At 43.5% G+C, this 19,661-nt stretch overlaps 1 protein-coding gene across 1 annotated transcript in view; it reads left to right on the forward strand.

Moving 5' to 3' along the window:
• PLXNA4 (plexin A4) overlaps positions 1-19,661 on the forward strand; it is a 429,280-nt gene that overhangs the window by 225,126 nt on the left and 184,493 nt on the right. The window lies entirely within an intron of this gene.

Here is a 19,661-nt window from a genome sequence, read left to right on the forward strand (position 1 = left end):
ACCCAAAAGGACAATTTAATATGATGTGGATTATCAGAGGTGTTATAGCAGGAGAGCAGCTATGGGTTTAGCAACAATACGTGGCTTTGCAACAACTGATTTTCTAACAATGAGGAAAGCTCTGGAGGGAAGGAGAGGAGAGAAGGAGGTTAAAAGGTTGCTTGGACAGTCTTTCACAGTGAAGCTGTGTTTGTAACTCAGGGGCTCCTCTCTACTCATCCTGGTTAGAGGATAGCTTGTGGTTGGAAACAGCTCTGTAGGCTGTTCTTACAAGTCCTGAGCAGCCCACAGGGCTTCACCAGACAGACTGTCACCCCCAGTTTAATGCTGATGTGAACTCAGGGTCACCTTTCTCTGTGTTTCTGTCTTTCAGGCTAGGACTTACTCCCCCCTTCAGCCCTGTAGCATAATAAACAATGACCCAAAATGATCAGTAAGCCCATTCCTCCATGGGTAAGTCATCATTGCCTGAAACAGAGCAGTCTGCACTTTCATCATCTACTGATGGTTGCTGCTAAGTCTTTTTTTTTTCTTTTTTTTTTTTTTTTCCCGCTACTCATAAAATAACTCACTAGTGTCCTGAACCAATAACTAAATCACAGAGCACCAAAGACCACAGGAAATCCCCACAAGGGATTGACAACAAGACCTTGACTTGCTGCATCAGGGTTTAGGTAACTCTGTCTGAAGATGGCATTTATAAGCTCTCCAAACTGACCTTGTGCCTTTTGCTGAAGTGCGACCACTTAAAATGCAGTCACCTCCAAGGAGGCTTGTTCACAACAGCAACTTGTGTGGGACAACCAGCTGAAGGACACAGAGTCCAGCTGAAATGGCAGGAGCAGGCTCAGCAGGGTGCAATGACATTGCACCTTGGTTTGCTATAATTAATGCCCCTGTAGTCCAGTATACCCATCCATATTGGCCAATGACCTAGAGTTGTGTTTTACTACCCAAGCTCACCAGTTCTGCCTTGCAGAAATCGTATATACATACTGATATATACATGCTGGCACCGTCTCTTTCTTCTTCAGTGGGGAAACAGATGAAAGTTCATGTTTCCCCTGTGTTAGGTCACAATGTGTTATTTTGGGCACCTTCCAGAACTAATTCATTACTTGTCATCTTGCGGAGTGAGGACAATGTAAGGCTCTGCCACATGCCGTATTGATCCCTTGACTTGATTAGTTGGTGTATCGAATACCCCTGCTTTTCTAATCTAATTAATGCAAGATAAATACTCTGTGTTGGGGCCTGGAGTCACGTTCTAAGAGTAATCAGGGAGTGGGACTGATTAAAACCAGAAGGTTTCAGGGATAATTTATGGACTACTTGACACTGCTGGCAGGTTGGGGTATTTTGGAGGGCTCCGTGTGGTCTCTGGATTGAAATTGCCTCTTTGGCGGGCTCCACATCCAAATTACTCCTCATCCCTCAGTATGATAGCTTTAGGTTTGAAGGGGTCTAATCTCTGGGGTGAGACACAATTGTGGGTGTCAGGACATCTGGTTTCACATACCACCCGCAGTGGGACACTGTGCCAGAAAGCCAGACAAGACACTTCATTTATGATCTTAAGAAAATCACCAAATAGCATGGTTTGATAAAACTATACAGCACCAGACACATGAAGACTTTGCTCTTGTTTAGAAATCTGTAAGCAAATAGAAATAAAAGATTGAGATGTAGTATAACTCCAGTTTGTCCCTGTTTCAGTCCAGGTCTTGCTGTTTCAGGACAAGTGAATGCTCTCGATTGATAGGTATAACTGGACTAGGGAAGGTGATAGAATTAATTCATGTCACATGCATGAATTAATTAACTCATCCTCACTATGAGGTAAGTAACCAATTACTGTTGTGATGAAGAGGGAAAAGAGGCAGGGGGAGTTTTCATGGCCAGCTAAGGGGAGTGTGCACTGTAGACGTGGCAAGGTCCTGGGGATGAGCTTACTACCAGTCACCTCCTAAGGCAGATACTTTCTCTTATGGGAGGAAGCCTGCCTGGGTGAATTTTTATAGGGATTCATCTTCCCCCTGCTTTGAGTTGTCCTCCATCACTCCTTACCCCTGGCCAGGTGATGTTCATCCCCCCACACCTTGATGAGCATCTGGGTGTGGGATCACCTCCTGCAGCCCCTCTTGGAGCCTGGGAACACATTGCAACTGAGAGCAGACAGGCTGTGGAGGAGAAGTGAGGAGTGGAAGGGTGGAAATCCAGTGAAGCCTGTGGAGAAACCTGTCTTGAATGTCTCTGGGGTCCACCAAAGGGTGGGACAAGAGTCTTCTGTGAGATGAGGAAAGGCGTGGTGGGCAGTGAGGGTTAGGCCAAGGTCCGTCTGCCCTGATTGCAATCACACCGTGCTTGGGATGGCGTGAAAATTTTTCCAGGGAATGGGGAGCAGGGGCGCGGGGTCACTGATGGCAATGGCAGGTCCATTTATTCCAATTTCTTTCTTTTGCATAAGAGTTTTCCCAGGCGAGAGCACAGCATATACAGCCAGGGGAAGGCAAGGGCAAGTTCAGCAGCCAGATGTAATTGCATTTTCCTCCACAATTGCCCCCGGGGCTGAGCCAAGGCCCTTCTGCGCCTGCCTCTCTCCTCGCAATGCATCATAGAGAATTGGTGTAAAATCCAGTTAAAAGGCCACTCTCAGGTCTCAGCTGCTGCGGCATAAATTGTGGATGAATTTTTCCTCTCCCGTATACGCCTGACGGGTTTTGTCATCCAGCCCCATATGGCTGGGTTGCATTTCTGCTCTCGGCTTGGTCATTGGTCTCTCATCACAGCCCTGCTAGCTGCTCGTGAGCTTTTTCCAAACAAGGCTGTACTTCAGGCTCCGTGTTTTACAGCAGTGTCATTACAGAAAGATATCTCTTCCTACATGTGTAAAAGGGAGCCCAAGATTGATGGGGTGTTGGAGTAGGTAATCACAAATCCAGCTGCCCCGAGGTAGCTGAGAACAGAGACGGTGCAGGGCAGGGGGGAAAGGGTAGTGGGGCCTGAGGGAGATTTGTAGGGTACATTTATCACACTCCTGGCTGAGAGATGCAATTTATATGGACGGAGCATAAATCCTGTTCGAGTTGCACAAGAATCCATATGGGCAGATGAGCACCTGGGTCTGCTGTGACACTGGAAGCTGGGGCCTGAGACGGTGCTGCCATGGTCATCTCATCAGCTTTCTGGCTCTTCCCCTTGCCTTTGTTGCACTGCCTCTTCCCTTTCACCTTTCGGTACCCTCCATCCTCTGCCCACCTAAGAGCTAGACCCCTCCCAGGCTTGTGCGGCGGTGCTGGGTCTGTCGAGGGGGGTGCAGGTGACCGTTTCCCTGCGCTCTGCTCATCATGAGACATCTCTACCAGAGTTACTGAATCCACTGGAAAATGCCTGCTTTCTCCTCACCAAGCTGTTCACCTGGAGTAGGTTTTGCTCTAGGGATTGCTCTCAAGAGACTTCATGGTTGCCAAGATGTCGCAATGGACAGTGTCATGGCATGGTCCAGCAGAGACCTTGGAAATTATCTCCTTTTGCTTACCCCCAGACCATGGAGAGCATCTCTTATCTCCTTGGCTGTCCCAGTGACAACCCTTCCGTGCCGTGCACCACGGCGGTGGGTGCACATGCACACTCCTTCTGCTTCATCAGTGCTGGTCGCAGGCCCACCTGCACTCAGCCTTTCATGCAGGGAGGATGTAATTGTGTTTTCCAAGCCCAGGAGTGGTCACTGTGTTTGTGTCACAAGCACATGGGGTCCCGTGGGCCGGTGGCTGCACATGCAGCTGCACGGGTCTCCACCCTGCCTCACGTACCCCCAAAGGCATTTGTCTCTGTGTATCAGCATCGTCATGTTGGTGTTTTTTGGGCGCAATGGTTGCTTTCAGGGATGCTTGGGCCCTTTTGGATTAGGGCACAGCTGTTGTAAAGCATGGTACTGCCTGTCCAGGGGTGAATTTACTGGGGATAAGGATACTGTCATACTGGTTCTTGGTGGGTTACATGCTGTACCTCCATACCCTTCCCAACAATCTACATCTATTAATTTTTCCTCCTAACATCTGAGGGAAGGCTTGTCTGCTTTTTCATAACCCTGAGAAAACTCTTTTCCTTTTGGTCTTATGTTTTGGAACATGGATAGCAATTTCTCCATTATTTTGTCCCTGTCATTGTGGAGTCACTCTTCTCTGGATTTAGGCCATCCTTTGTGGACCTCAGTTTCCACTTCCAATTTACAACTGCATATTTGCTATTTGGTGAGGGTCTGCAGACACATACATGGAGGAGTCCTAAGAACTTGGAGTAAGCCTTGAAAATTAAATAACAAATAAAGACACTCCTCCCTTCCCCACACATACTACGTGTTGCTTCAGCAAATGTTGAATAAATCACCGAGCTATGCAATAATAAATCTTTCATGAGATTAGGACCATCTGAACTTCAGCGATTGTGTGGGGAATGTATAAATTTCACATGCAGATATAGTGTAAAAAAAAAATCTTTAGATTAGTTATTAACTTTGGAAACACTTGATGAGTTTTGATTCATTAAGTGTTTCACAGTCTTGTTAATTTAATAAGTACCGATGAGGCTGTAATGTAAGACAACAATCAGTAATTTGGAGGGGGGAAATAATAAAGTAGTCATTACACAGCAGAATGTTTAATCAAAGAATGTGGAAACTTACAGTTTCACATTAATTTGAAAAGGTTGGAGATTTAAAATTAATATTAGCTCTGACACAGGGAGGCTTTCTCTACAAGCAGATAGGGCTTATATAATTGCTTAGAACAGAATTAAAATGCCTGTAATTTTAATGGCTTCACATCTTTAACTGGATCCCCAGGCTCCATAGGTAGAATAGAACTAGAGCTAAAACAGTTGTGGTCCTTCAAATCCCTGAGTGAAACTCACCTGTGGCATTTTGGCAGCGCCCAGCAAATCTCAGACTTTGGTCTTCTTCTGGTGTCCCATACTTGAATGGAAAGAGCTCCCAGGAAAGTGAGACATACCAAGCAAGACTCAACTAACCTATGTCTACCATGGAGGCATCTGCATCTGACTTGTTACCTGAGGCTCCATTGACAGTCAGTGCAGAGATACAGCTATTTTTAAGCTGTGACCCATCTCATTTATTTAGGTGTCTATACTGGGATTAGACTAATCCTTCCCCAGAAGTTCCTATATCTCTATGCTGTCCAAGGAGGGAGCCTAGACATCTTGCTTACATGTAGCCATTGGCATTTCACCTGATGAATTTTATCCACAACTGCAAGCCCATGTTTGTGTCTGTCTGTGCCTCTAAGTGTGTGTTTGTAGCGTGGAGAGGAAAAAGGCCAGGTGGACATTGCTTCTGAGTGTCCAGCTCCAAGACAACAAAACCAAGTCATTGCATAAGTATTTCTGAAGCAAGGGCAGCTGGATGTGTTCTTCTTAGGGCTGCTGATGCTTCATGTTCTCCTGGGCAAGCCCCATAATTCTATGACTGATTATTTTCACATTTCTCCTCATCCTGATGAGGTACAACCTACCCATGACTCTTCATTTGGTGTGGTTATATGGAGGACAGGGTAGCACTCTCCAGCTAAGGAGAGTGGGAATGATGGTCTGACAAGCAGCAGGAACAGATAAATGTGATCTAATTTGTCCTCTGTCTGGATTCAACTTAGGTAAGCAGGACAAATCTGTCCAGTAACAGTTTGTCACTTCTTTAAGTGGGCTGTCCAGACTTACTCCCAACCAAGGACAGTGAAGGCAGAAAACAGTCACCTCAGAAAGTCTAGTTGCTGGGAAAGCCAGCATGTGATTCAGCTTGGAGAGCACCATTAGCAGGCTGAAAAGGTGGACTAATTAGATAGATTTCAGGCCTGCGTGGGCTCAGTGTTTGTTTTGCTGCTGCTGCACATGTCCCTCGGGACTCCCGAATACAGAAAACAGCTAACTTTGGCAAATCAAGAGCAGAAACCCTATCCGGTTCTCAGAACTCTTTCATTCTGCTTCCAGCATGCAAATCATCAGCTCTAGTCTTTGGGTGAAAAGGGATTTTTCCTTCTGTGGAAACTCTACCTTCTTCTGATCTCCCTGGGAAGCAGTGAAGAAGATCTTCATTGTATTCTGGAAAGAGAAAATCCTGGACAAAACAAAGTTGGCCTATTTGAAGGGGTCTGTTAGTCAGTTTGGAAGGGAAGAGTATATGTTTTTGTGGATTTCAACCACTTTGGAGTATAATCACCCTCTAAAGACATTTTCCTGCTTCTAGGATGCATATTTTGTCTTGCAAACTACTGGTTAAAGGGGTGCTGTCTTTCCCCTCTCTAATATAGAGCTGTTCATTTCTTTCCCTTCCTTTCAGGAGACTAAAATTAATTTTTTTTTTTTTTTTCTTTACAGATTACTTGAATCATGCTCATTGTTTGTTTTAATATCATTTTGGTAAGGGGAGGGAAAAAACCACAGAAATATCTGAATTTCAGTTTGACCTCTGTCAACAGATTTATCCCTTTATTGAGGACTGGCACACATAACAAGGGAAAAAATGTTTACTGTCAGCTTTTCTCCTAAATTCTATTCCTGTACAGCTGCAATCTTCTCCCAGCTGTTGGTATTATTTCCTGTGCCCACTGAACACGTTTGATCTGTATTTTTGATCCAGTTTTCATTGGTTGCACCCTTGGATTGACAGGTCATACTTTTAAATGATCCATGTTCTTCCAAATAAAGTTCTCCCTAAGATTTTTTTATGGTTATTTTTATTATGTACTTTCATGGCACCAGGAGATGAATAATGATAAGGAAGAAAAGGCACCTAATATTTATAAGAATATTGCATACTACTGTGTTTCCTCAGGTGGTTATATGCTCAGCAAGGGAACTTCTTTGTGGGTGAATGGTAGTTCCCTAATATATCTGTGTGGATGGATAGATCATTTGTAAGTTCCACTGGTTTTCCCACAAAAAAGAAAAGTAGATTTTCCAACAAGAACTGAATGTCTGATTTTCACAATGTTCCCTTGATGTAGCGATGCGCTTTGTTCTTCCTGTGACAACTGTATTAATTTCATGCAAAGTTCGGGTAAACTGGAGGGCAGGCAGCATTCAGTGCTGACCTGCAGCATCACATACTGCTCTGGTCCTGCCAACTCTGCCAGATTATGTAGCAGTGGATAGAGAAGAAAGAAGAGGTTATCTTGGAGAGGGATGAGATGAATTGCAACAAAATTTGTCTTTTTTCTTTGTCAAACATCATGAGATCTTCTACGACAATGGAGTGGGAATGAAAGGACTGGCTTTGAACAGGAAACTAGAGGTACTGAGAAGGTATAAAAGCCTGTAATGATCCTGTAATGATCATGGAAACAGGGAAAAAGGTTGATGTAGATGAGGAGAGATGAAAATGATGATGGCTGGAGTGTGTTTGATCAGAAGACTGGCACAGAAGGAGACCTGGAGGGGATAGGAGTTTGAGTATCTGTGTACATGCACATGTTTGGGTATTGGCAACTGTGTACAGACACCTGGTTAAGCAGCAAATTGTTACAACAGTTATTTTGAGGTAGGAATGTATAATTTAATTCCTTATGCTTTTTTATTTTATTTTGAAAAAAAAAAAATAAAAACAAAGCATATCCTGCAACTGAAACTCTAACCAGTTTTCTCTGAAACTGAATTATTAGACCCTTGTCTGTATAGCCAAATCTGGGAAAGCCCCAGGTTTGAGAAACTGAGTCAAATTAAAAGAAAGAAGGGAAAAAGGGTTTTGCACTATTGAGCAATGCTAAATTGGCTACCTGCAAGCTTGGAGCACTATTTTATTTTTTCTTTGAAATTTTTTTAAAAATTATGAAGGTTTCTATTTAGATAGAAAAGATGAGAATAGCTTAAAAAATATTACAGTAGTACAAATTCCCATGTACATCTCTCCATAAATTCATCAGTGCAAATCCATTAGTAAATATGAACGATGGTGTACATAGGCAGATTTTTTCAGTAGCATTTATGGGATTATATCAGAGGGTGAAGCTAAGATTTTCTGGTTGTTGTGGAAAGCTATAGTGCCCAATTCAGAGCCTACTTTAACCTAACATGTTTGGCTGTCCTGCGTGTTGTGGGGATGAGTACTGTCCTCACTCTGAGATTATTTCAGGATGAAATCTCATTCTTTTGGCCAAACTGTTTGGGCCCCTGACTAGTTTTTGTCATCATCGTGAAGGTGCAATTTCCGGATAACAGACTGCCTTACTCTGATCGAGGAGGGATGGGCAGTGATGAAGTTGACAAGCAGTGATGCTTGACAAGCAGCTCAACATGAGCCGGCAGTGTGCCCAGGTGGCCAAGAAAGCCAACGGCATCCTGGCTTGTATTAGAAATACTGTGACCAGCAGAAGTAGGGAGGTGATAGTCCCCCTGTGCTCTGCACTGGTGAGGCCACACCTGGAGTATTGTGTCCAGTTTTGGGCACCTCAATACGAGAGAGATCTCGAGGTGCTGGAGCGAGTGCAGAGGAGGGCCGAAGCTGGTGAAGGGCCTGGAGAACAGATCCCATGAAGAGAGATTGAAGGAGCTGGGACTGTTTAGTTTGAGGAAGAGAAGGCTGAGGGGAGACCTCATCACTCTCTACAACTACCTGAAAGGACATTGTAGAGAGGTTGGTGCTGGTGTCTTCTCACAGGTAATTCGTGATAGAACAAGAGGGAACAGCTTTAAACTGCAACAGGGGAGGTTCAGACTGGACATTAGGAAAAAAATTTTCACAGAAACAGTGGTCCGATGGTGGAATAGGGTGCCCAGGGAGGGGGTGGAGTCCCCATCCCTGGATGTGTTTAAGGGTCGTTTGGATGAGATGTTGGGGGATGTGGTGTAGGGGAGAACTTTGTAAAGTCGGACTGAGGGTTGGACTCGATGATCCCAAGGGTCTTTTCCAACCTGAATGATTCTGTGATTCTGTGAAGTTGTCTAGAGCCATATCTTATGCCTATAGAAAACACTTCAGAAAGGAGAAGCCCTGATCTTCTCAGTGAAGAGGTGGAGGAAGGAGTTGTCATGTAAGAGATGATAACTTTAAGTGATGGGGAGCTTACCAGGAAATGTTTTCATTGGCCGTTATGGTTGCTTAGTCCATGTCATGGTTCAGGGAGTCCTGACATAGTGGTGAATGTAGGTGGTACAAGGGTGGAAGAAGAGGGTTAGAAGCACTTGTATGTGGCTGGGTGATAGATCTACAGGTAAGTCTTGCATCTTGTCTAGAGGAAGGATGCTCTGACCTCAGAGTGCTGAGGGATTCATGCAGCACACGCAAAGTATCGGGCATAGCCAAGAGCTATAAACAGCCAGGAGCTTTCAAACCCAACATTTCCCTACCACCTTCACCGGAGTGGTGGTCCAGACCATTTCTGGTCTCAGGCAGTCTGAGTGCAGGAGCAGGGCTGCATTTATCTTGCACACTACACAAACTCAGCTCTTTGACCCTTGGGGAGGCATCTCTGAGCCGGTGGGCAAGGGGAACAAGGACGTTCTTGGTGCACTTTTCTTGGCCATGTCATGGAGTAATCAGATGCTGCGATGAGTCAGTGCGTAGCAGCAGTGCTACTGATCGGGGCGGCTGTTCCTGAGTATTTGCAAAGCAGACGCTGGCCCGGAATTAACTCCATCTGTTTCAGAAGCAGGGAGTGTGCCGCCTGTATTGTATAATGCCAAAGATTTCACACCGAGCTGAGCAGTCCTGGTTCACTTTCCAACAAACTCTGCCTTCCACGAGTCATTGCAGGACAGCTGTCCCAGAGAGAGCAGTCTGTTGTGTGCTGGACGGACACACGGACCTGTCCAGGCTGGCAGACGGTTTTCTTGAACAAACCCTGCAGGAATTTCTCAAATCCCTCTGTAGCCCCAAACCGTATTTGACATGCCAACTGTGATAACTTTAAGGGGACAGTAAACAATCCAGCCTGCTGCTCTTCAGCACTGCCAGACCCTGGCTGTCTCTACAACCAGCACAGAAATGTAAGAGTTTCTTCAAACCACCTACTATATACATGTGCTGAATACACGTTTCATGACTGTTTCTCTCCATTTTCTGTACAGGAAGCCAATGTATGTTTTTTCTGGTGTAACAGGACAATGAATGGGTCATCGCTCTCATTGAGCTGGAAGTTAGGTGTCTAACTGTGGCTCAAGTACCTACTGATGTCCTACAGTTTCTCCACCTCCCTCTAAGATGGTGCAGAGATGCCACAAAACATAAGGTGGACTTACATCATGGACCGTAAAATGCCATAAAACCATCAAATGGTCTTATTCTAGTGAATGAAGTACCATCCATGGCATACCTGGTGATATCCATAACTTAACTTCCTTGGCTGCATCGTTGCTGTTTACCAAAGAAGGTGTATGAAACAATCCACTGTTCTCGGTCATAATTTTCCACCTTCTTCTATTTTTTCCCCCTTTCCTGGGAATCCTGCTGGAACACAGGGATGTGCAGTGACAACCCTACAGAAGAGGTTCCTGCTTTTGCCCAGTAGCTTTTAAATATTACAGACATCATCTGCTAACAAGCTTCAGCATTTTCCTATGGGTTACCACAGCCCTCCATGATGCGACTTTCAAGTGGAGAGGTGCTACACTGCTGTGGGACAGCTGTGGGTTGTCTTGCATAGGTTCAGAACCATAGGTTCAGAGCCACAGCTCTATACTAGCCCAAAATCCACAAAAATTATAACCAGTGTGTTCCCATACAGGCCACTTCATTTCTGATTTGTCTTCATCTTGTCACCAGTATGTTGCTGGAGCCACAGCCTTTACCTTGAATACCACCATGATGGGCTGCAGAAAGAGGTATGGCAGGTTTCTGTAAGGCGCAAGGCTGAAGTGTTCGTAGTTGGTGGCATCAGCAGAGGAAAAGAGACATGTTCCACATGCCCTGGCCAGATCTTGTCAGACGTAAAGAATTGCACTGAAACTGCTCAATCTTCCACAACACAGTGGCCTTAAGTCTATTGATGCTGCACGTATGGGAGGGTTTTAATTCTGCTATTGCTGGAAAAGCCCATCCTAGCAGCACGTGCTAAAATGCAATGCAACATGTGTTTACAGTTAATAATAATTAAGCAAAACAGAAAAAATAGCCTGTGTACCACAGGAAAGTGTGTGGGAATTTTTCTATCTCTGCAAGTCAGCTAACGTGTTTAGAGAAAATGAGTTAAATAGAAATATCACCCTGTAGTAGATCTAATAATCAGTTAATATGTCTGGGAAAGACAAGCATGCATTCAGAAATGGAAACATTCCAGATTTCAAGTCTGACCCAAACCTGTGCCTGACTGGTTCAATTCTGAGTTGATCTAATAGAAGGTGCCAATTTGATCCATCCAGTTCTATTCTGTGAACATTTCATACACAAAGACACAGATATAGAGGAGCAAGAAATGGGTTGGAACTGGTTGGTGAGCTCATCCTTGAGATGGGAGCTGGACCTAGGTAGTCTGAATTCCCATGGGGGTTTCTGTAGTCTATGCTAAAAAAGTTAATGCCTGTTTCTAGGAGTAGGGCATTGATCCTTTGGTCACACTAGGAAAAGAGACACTCAGGAGGAGAGAGACAGATGGAAGTGAGGCAACCTACATTGCCAGGGTAGGGTGACCACCCAGCTGCTCTGATCACATGCACAGCTATATATTTTGTTAAAAGGTGACTCATAATTTAACTTTTTTTTTCTATTTTTCTTTTATTCACATTCATAACTTCCCGGTTTACCCATTTCTTGCTCTTCCCTGCCCTCCTCCCCCCCACATTGCTATAATACTTTATGGAAGGAGTGAGACAGCGAGTGAAGGCTCAGTGCATTTCATGCATGCAGAGCTTTCCAGACTGCTGTTTTTGCCATCCACATCATGGAGATTAGATGCAAGATGGATCTTCTTTTCCCTGATTTGTTTGACAAACTTAATGTGCAGCTACATAAATTATTTTCCCTCCAGGCAGTGGAAATGTCATGCTGTGTCTCTGCTGGTGACATGGGCATATTTACATAGGGTATTTTTTACCAGACAGCATTTTAGGGGATTCTCTCCTATCAAGTACCCCTGTATCCTCCCATGTTGGATACTGCATGGGATCTGAAGCACACTGCACGCACATGCATGGCACAGTGTGTGATAAACAGCACTGTCTGTAATGTGAACATTATTGTTAGAAAATTCGTGTGATTGGAGCACACACCTCTATCTAGATTACAAATAAAGGATAAGTGCATGACACAGGGCGCACGCTCATAAAATACAGAGTACATAAGCTCCACAAAACATGCGGCACACACAGGATTGCATAACACAGTAGATGCAATACGAGCATAGCGTTGATAGTGATGTCTCACCAGGCATCACAAGGGCAGCGTGCGCCTCATTTCTGCATCTCGTGATCGGCGTGTGAACGCCTGCATACATGGTCCACAGATGCACACCAACATCCTGTCTTCAAACACATCCATGCACAAGTGACTGAACAGAAATGCGTCTTGTCATAAACATGACACTTGTTTGTATACACATAAATGTACCATGTGCTTCATTACGTGATGGGAGAGACACATCACACGTGTACCTCAAACGCCCATAATGCGTGTCTCACGCACTCGTACAGCATGTACATTTAGAAAGCTATATCCATAACATATTTTTACGGCAGGCACACGAACAGATGCCCAGTACATATGGATATATATCACAAGCACAACACACATACAGAATGGGCACGTTAGGCTGGGCATAAGGAAAGCGCTGGCTCTTTTCCCCTCTCTGCAGAGGAAGTGCCTTCTCGGCGTCAGCTTGGTTCTCTTTTATTAGTTTTCTGGGAAAGGCCATGCATTACAGATGTCAGCTCATGTTGTGTGGCACATTCCTTGCTTTTTCTTAAATAACTGCCCCTAAAAAAATAATTTGTCTTGGAGATGTTTTTACACGGAACCGGAGATTATAAGCCTGAAGGGGAACACATGAAAATAAATCATAGGGCAAATGATGAATCATGCATTAAAATATGCTAGAAGTTGTGATTTTCGTTTTAATGGTATGGGTCTACATGCACATGCTAGTGCTTCCAGTACAGCCAGAAATGCCTGACTTGTCCAAAGAATCATGTTGCTTTGCTTGTCTTTTCTGCTACCCAGTCATTTCCTTTAAGCATAAGACAACTGGCTTCCTCTGTTGATGCCCAATATCCATTTGAAAATAGTCTAATCACGCACCGTAGTGGTGAACCTGGGCTCCCAACCCCTTCTCTCCATTGATTGCATAGGGAACCAGTGTCAGGCAGCTCTGGTTAAGAGTTGACTAGAGTCTTGCATCCTTTTCTCAAGAGAAAGTAGAGTAAGAGATGTTCAAAATGCTCCTAGGTGCCACGTTAAAATCTAGACATCCTCAGACACTTATACTGATTTATTCTAGGGGTCATTTTTAAACTGGTGTGTTTAGATCTGCCCAGCATTTTATGTGGATGCTGTTATATCTATTGAATCACAGCTTCTATATCTGTTTAGTTGCTGTTGGATGATCCAGAGTACTAGTTTAGCCAAAAAAACCCCAGAAGTTTTAAAGTGAAATAAAAGTCAACAAACAAAATGCTCTGGTTTAACTATGCTAGTTTAATTCAAATTCATGTAACTCTTGTGTGTAGACAAATCCAAATTATTACAACTTACGCTCACACATCAGTGGTTTTGCATGAGTATTACATCACCGAACTCGAATAAATAACTTATAGTGCTAAAGATTTGTCCCATATTGTGTAAACTCTAGTGACGAAAGTCACATTTCTACCATGTTGTAAAAGGACAAACCAATGAAAATTGAGGTTTGAGATTTAATGTGCAGAAGAACAGCGTTTTCCTTTGTTTTTACTGGTTTATTATATTTTACTAAACAGAATGAATAAATGAAAATAAAGGGAAGAATTTCAGAGAAAGTTTGTCCTGGGATGAGGCTTGGGATCACTTCTGCAAACAGCATTTGCAAAAGCAGTCCTTCGTGCTTTATATCTTGTCACCAACACCTAGAGTATATCAGCATTTTGGAGTTAGCTCTAACACATGCCTTGGGGAATAAACACAAGGATGCAGTGAAACTGGGGATCTATATATAACTCCAGCGAAGGAACGCATGAGCTGTAACTTGTCAGGTATTTTCTCTAATGAAGGTTGATCTCTGAGAAGTTAGCACCAGGGAGGTCTGCAGACCAGATGCTCTGGCACACAGTCCAGGGCTGGGAGTTTTAACTCTGTAGTCCATACAGTACCAGCTCTGTGTGTCCCTTTGTGGCACAGATGTGTCGGGTGAAGTTCTCTGCAGCCTCTCACCACTGTGGATCTGTAGTTGTCCCAGTCTAGGACTTGACTGCGCTTGACTAATGATTTGGTGATGTAGGTCTGGCCACTTCTTCGCATCTCATCTCCCTTCTAGCTTTGTGGTCAGCTTAGGTTCAGGTCAAATCAATTGTATTGGAAATTGGCTCCCATGAGCTGGATCAGATTTGTTTCTCCTAGAGATCATTAAGGGATAGCTTTTTGTGGGGGAAGGGCTGTTTAATAATCAGTGAGCTCTGGAAATCAGCAATAGCTAGAAGACAGTTAAAAACTCTCTCTTTCTCCCATGGGAGAAGGAAGTCTTCAGCTTTACTTAGCACAGAAAAAACACACCACAAAATCAAAAATACAAAACCCCACAACTGTCAGTGAAACAGACATGGCCCAATTTCCCAGTGTGCTGAGCGACCTTGGTGGAAATACAGAAAATCAGGTCAATAGTTAATTTGCATCCTTGTACCTCACTATCTATGACCTCCACATTGACCTCCTGGTCTTCAGGCCTTGCTATTACTGTCTTGAGCTGTTTACCCTCATCTGATGCTCATCTTTCTTCTTTCCCTTCTGCTTGCAGTGTTCCTTCTTCCCTTCCTCATTGTGCCACTCTTTCTGGCTCTGGAATCTAAAGGTTACTGTATAACCCTCATATGGCTCAGCACAAGCAAGCCACTAAGCTTTGTCCTCTTGAATTCTGGGGTGGGATCAGCTGCACAGAAATAGATCCAGGAGAAGATGGTTTCCAGATGTCTTCTCTAAGTAGCATGTTGTAAGAGCCCATGCCTTGTCTCGTCTCGCCAGCTGGCTTTGAGCAATTCCTTTCATTTGTTCACTCATTTCTCTAAATTAAGCTCTTCCTTGCTGGCCTGATGGCAGATTAGTTCCTCCTGATCTTTGTGGCTTTAGGTTTTTTCTTTTTCAAGCAAACAAGGCATTTTCTGGCTAAATGCTGGAGCACTTGTTGCTTGGTATTTAGTGTAATTGCCTTTATAACCTAGGCAGTTACCCATTACAGTATTAGCAAACCATAAAAGTAATCAATGATGAATAACTGATATGCAGCTAACAGGGATCAGTCAATCATGTAATAAATTGACTAATGCCTTGGAGTTCTTGCTGAGTTTGCCTCTTTGTCAAGACAGACCAATTCATGCCACCAAGGGGATTCCCACCTGGCATGAAACTGTATAATATAGCAGGATCAGGATTATGAACCATTAGGTGCTCTCCATCAACTTTCTCTGCTGCCTTAGGAGCTGTTCCTTGGTGCACCCATATTTGTCTTCCAGACTTTGTTATTTAACCAACAGATATGGGTCAGGTGGATGGTGGGTTAAGGTCTAGCTATCAAAATGAAAAATTCCATATCAATTAATTAAAAGAAGACCTAGGGCTTTCTTTGGCAAGCAGTTCCCCTTCACTTAACTGAATGTGAACTGAAATCTCTGCCAGCTTATTTATGCAAAGTTGTGTGAATATCTGGGCAACATTTGCCCTCCTTGGAAAATTACATTTGTTTGTATTTGCTATGCTTTTCCAGAAGTCCTCCAAAGGTTGGTTTGTGAATATGAGTTGGGTCCAAATGAATATGCTGAATAGATAAGGCTATACCAGGCAGCTGGGGTCCAGGAGTTTTTCTCATTGTCCTCTGCCACTGACCCCATTGTCACTACCTAGTACATGGAAATTGTGGTTATTTTCCATTCAGAGGCAAATGGGAGAGTGTTCAGGAGGATATTCATCTACAAAACATGCAGGCTCCTGTGTTATGTTGCCTGCCTACAGTCTCCATTCTCCATCTGCTGCACAGCCTCCCATTATGCAAATGAAGGAAGCTTGCTTAAAGTTTATTTCTTAATTTAATAAATGTAATTTAATAAATCTTAATGTAATACATTTCTAGTGAATGAAAGGATAGCTCGCTGCATAAAATAGCATCAGCTGTCAGACAGCCCGCTTGTTCACGAGGATCTCAGAATGCTTGAGGGATTGTTTTTCAAGAAGACAGGCATTGCTTTGCCAAATCAGATCTGTAGCCCAGCTATGCCTGTGTCTTGCTTTTGATCATGGCCAGAAGTAAAAATTAACTGACCTGTGACTAAAATGGAGCCAGGATAAGGACAAGATGGCCATAGTACTGTGCAAGGGAGAGGGAGTTATGTACAATACAACACTAGATGTGGTTTTCTGGTTGGGACCGCAGTGTCACATCTTGTTGATCTCCCTTCTCTGTCCCTACACAACAGATTTCATTTCAGTTATTTTTCCCCTGCTTGTCAGTAAAAGCAGAAGCGAGTGGGCATTGCATTTATGCACTTCTGCAGAATTAATTTCCCTAGTGTATCTCACCAAGATTCAAATGTGCAATACACCAGAGAAAGGTGTTTGAAAGGACCTTCTTTTTGAACATGAATTGAGACAGCTTAGCCTGGTGATACCTGTTTCCCAAGATTCACAGTATCTTATGAGACTTCAGTACTGCAAGGTGAGAGCAGACTGTCATAATCACCTCATCACTTTGTCTGATCTCCTGCAAAAATTAAACCACGGGCTTCCCTGAATTGACTCCTCTTTGAAATAGAGCAAAGGGAAAGAGAGTCTCAGATCTTTTTAATGACATCAAAGTGTGTCTCCACCAAGGTGACACACTAAGCTGTCCATCCTGGGCTAGAAAACACCTGAAGGCCAGCACAGTTCTTGCCTTGATAGCCAGCTCCTGGAGTGAGGTTTAAGCTCTGAATTCAAAGGCAACCTGGAGAGGATGGTCAGCATCTAAGAGACTGTGACATCTTGCATCAAGGAACCCTAAAGGAGTTTTAAGGTTCCTGCAGAGGGACTTTCTGATACTGCCGTACATCGTGGCTGTTCAGACATGGGTTTGGCCTGTGGATAGTAAAACATAGTCCCCATGCTGATAATTATAAAAAAGGTCTAAAAATGGTAAAATATACCATCCATAAGGAAAGTTTCCTTAGCAAATAACTAGGATATATCCCTCAACTGAATCAGGATATCAAAATGGAAAATGAACTATTGAAACTTTGGCAAAAGCAAAGAGGAAAAAAGCAATTAATTTGACTTATTATCTGGACTCCTTTCCTGAAAGGATGACTATTCTGACCTGCCTGCAGCAGCAATGATGATAACCTCACTCAGAAGGATGGAAGAGCTGACTTTTGAGTCAAACGTTTTTTCCCATTTTTTGTTTCTTTTTATTTTTTCTTTTTGCATCATTATCATTAAAAAAGCCCCAACAACCAACCACCCTGCACTCATAATGAATCTTGAGGTCAAATGTTCAGCCACTTAAAAAATATGTACAGGAAAGCACATGTATGTGCTGAGAAGGCAGTTGCTGGGTGATGAGTTACATATGCAATAACCCACATACATATGCAAAAGGAGGCTGTGAAAGCAGTCTCTGTGAGGCACCAACAAAGGCATATATTTTTGGTCACAGACACAACTGTTTGTTTTTTACATCATTCAAACTTTTTCATGAATACATTCATCTTCGTATTAATATCAACATTTTATTTATACACAAAAATCAACTGTCATTGTTTGGGAAAGACAATGAGACCAACTTTACGTCAGTTTTTTCTCTTTTTCTCTATTTTTCCAAGAAGAAAAAAGTATGTGTGTCTGTTGTAGATTTGTTGAAGTAAAAATGAAAAGAAATGAGAAATTTTCTATCTACCAAATGAAACAAACCCATCTTTTTCTTTTTATAAAACAAAAAAATGTGCTGCTTTTTTTTTTTTTTTTTTTTTTTTAAATAAAACCCACCCTCTGTCTGGAAACCTTTTTGTCCACTTAAAAACATGGAAAAAGTATCACCATTTGTCTCTAGTGCTTACACATGAGCATCATTATTCATTCTGCTGGAGCAAAAGGTTTGTCTCTCAGAGCCAAGAGTAGAAGTCAACTGTTGTTGCCAGTGGATGTAAGCCACAGGTAGGATGTATGAAGCACAGAGCTGTCCTACACCCCAGGGAGGTATCTTGAGTCCATACTGTGAAGGAGATGCTCAAAATACCACCTCGGTACACCACCACCACCTTGTCTCTGCCTCAAAGGAAAGTCTTTGATAAAACCAGTGTGTATAAATGCGTACCATTCAACACCAAGTGTGGGCACATGTTTGCACCTTCCCCTGCTCATGCTGTGGGCACTGTAGCACTAATGCCACTGCAACCCCCCTCTAAACGTAAGTGGGAGTTTCTGCACATGTTTTATTGGTGCAGTGCTAGATAGATGTGCCTTCCTTGGCCGTATCTGAAAGATAATTTTATTTCCCCCCATCTGGTTCAGTGGGGTGAGAGATGGCCATTCAAAGCAACCAAGGGAAATGACTTCACATCCCACCTGCCCATCCAGGTGAACGCCTGCTCTTCCTTTCCTCAGACACAGAGCAAAAGACCCATTATCTGCCTGCTCTTCCCTCGCTAGGAATTAGGGATATTAGAAAGAAAAAAAAGAAAATTGCTCTCACTCCTGAGTGTGAGTATGTGGGAGGAGTGTTTGAGAGCTCAAATTTCTGGTCCAAAGCTCTTTTCAACAAATCTATCAAACCCTTTACCTATTTCCTGCAGATGCCTACAATAAAAATCTCAAGGCAAGCATGGGAAAGAAGTGCCCAGCTAATATGAGCGTCTTGGAAGGGCACTGATCACAGAAATCCACTCTGTTCCTCTGGAAACCAGACCATGGCAATAGGGACCATCTGTGAAAGGGCAGTGTTATCCTCCCTTGCAATCACTCATACACTTCAAATTCTTGGAAAAATCCTCCTTGTGTATCAGGCTAAAGTGCCGTAAGAGGACACGACAAGGCTGTGGGTGGATGTAAAGCACAGAGACTTCCAACAGCTGGCAGTCCTGCTCCCACCCACAACAGAAAAAGGTCAGAATACTTGTGTTTGAAAAAACATCAGTCCCACCAGAGATTGCATCTCACCAAGAAGACACCTTGGTTTTGTGGTCTGGCTTGTCTCCAGTGGGGTCTTATTGACACAAGATTGGGTCTTCCCTGTCCTTCTGGGTCCTGATTCACTCAGGGAGTGTATGCACAGGTTTCTGCTCCAAATGGAGACACAACTGGTCAAACGTCTTGTGCCTTACAGCAGCACAGAACTAAGTTGGCCTTCTGAGGTTACAGTAGAAATGTTCTGGAAACTGCATCCACCAAGGGATCAGCTGTGTGTTGTAGATGCAGAATGAATAAGGGAAGACACAGCATGAATAGATGGACTGTGAGGGGGAAGTTATCACCTCTAATAACTCCTGAGGATTTAGCACTAGAAGAAACTGGCAGA

Source organism: Strix uralensis, chromosome 5, assembly GCF_047716275.1.
Source record: "Strix uralensis isolate ZFMK-TIS-50842 chromosome 5, bStrUra1, whole genome shotgun sequence".
Taxonomy (NCBI): Eukaryota; Metazoa; Chordata; class Aves; order Strigiformes; family Strigidae; genus Strix; species Strix uralensis.